Source organism: Pteropus alecto, unplaced genomic scaffold (genome assembly GCF_000325575.1).
Source record: "Pteropus alecto unplaced genomic scaffold, ASM32557v1 scaffold101, whole genome shotgun sequence".
Classification (NCBI taxonomy): Eukaryota; Metazoa; Chordata; class Mammalia; order Chiroptera; family Pteropodidae; genus Pteropus; species Pteropus alecto.
In genome coordinates, this window is record NW_006432945.1 from 5,547,277 (window position 1) to 5,548,549 (window position 1,273).

Consider the following 1,273-nt stretch of genomic DNA (forward strand, 5'->3'; position numbering starts at 1 on the left):
GAGGAAGCCTAGGGGATTCAGGTCTAAACCAAGAGCGCTGGGTGGGTGCTGGAGCCTTTTGCTAAGATGAGGCACCTGGGCTGTGGGAAAAAGGGAGACGCTTTGAGGGGCAAACTGATGTATTGAATTTAAGGCACGTGTGGAGGCACCAGAGTGAAAACCTCATTGGCTAGTTAGAATACTCAAATGAGCTCAGGTCAGGAATCCCATGTAGAGAAATGACATTAGAAATTTGCACTTTAATAACAAGAAGTCCATATGTTAATATTCTAAACGTTAACCCAGTTTTAAATTATATATATATATATGTGTTAGGTGTGTTTCATTGCAAGTCAAAAAACCCTCTCCCGTGAATTAAATCAGAAGGTCTTAGAACATTTTCAACCTAAACGTTGCATTACTTTTGGGCTGGTACTATGGTAACTACTTGTGTTGCTGCAGATTTGAGGCTCCCAGGTAAGGGGTACGCGGCTGGGCAGTCGGAGAAGATGCGGGGAGCCGTAGGCAACTGCGACATAGCTCTTTGTTCCAGCAAGGGCATAGCCTGCTTTGCAGGGCGGCCTCACTCTTTATACACAGGTTAAACAATATTGGTGCACTGCCAGATGATGGGAGCCTGCGCATGCGTGCGGGGCACACAGTTACATAAGGGGAGAAGTGCTGAGTCACTTCTGCTCGGAAGCCAGCTACGGGTGTCGGTTGTCCGTGGGGAGCCTGACCACAGCCATCTTTCTTTTTCCTCACACTACAGTGTATATTTTCTTTGTGGTAAACACTTTTCATCAGCAGGACATACTCATTTTTACTTTTTTTTTAGCCCTGCTTACACTACTTCATGTGGATCTATTAATTTTACCAGATATTCCCAGGATATCTCTTTTTGAAAAAGAGAAATAAAACTAATTCATACATTAAAATAGAAAATCAAATGAAAACGCACATGACAATTCTGGTGGACTCTGTTGGTGCCTGAGCTGGATCTCCAATTTACTGGGCCAGTAACCCCACCCCAGCTGCTCTGAGCGTTGGATACTAACAGTTCACAGTCACCCCCTTTTCTGGTGAGCAAACTTTTTTTTTTTTTAGGCAAAGCAACCCTTGGTTGACTTCACAGATTGCAAGGACCTTGTCAGCTTACGATCCTTTATTTTTCACACCTACAGCACCTGGTCTTCCTAGGTGGTCTCCCATCCAACTACTAACCAGGCCCGACCCTGCTTAGCTTCTGAGATCAAATGGGATCGGGTTTGTTCAGGGTGGCATGGCCATAGAG

General features: G+C 44.9%; 1 pseudogene; it reads right to left on the minus strand.

Moving 5' to 3' along the window:
* Positions 1-1,154: 1,154 nt before the first annotated feature.
* On the minus strand, positions 1,155-1,273 carry LOC112476530 (annotated as a pseudogene).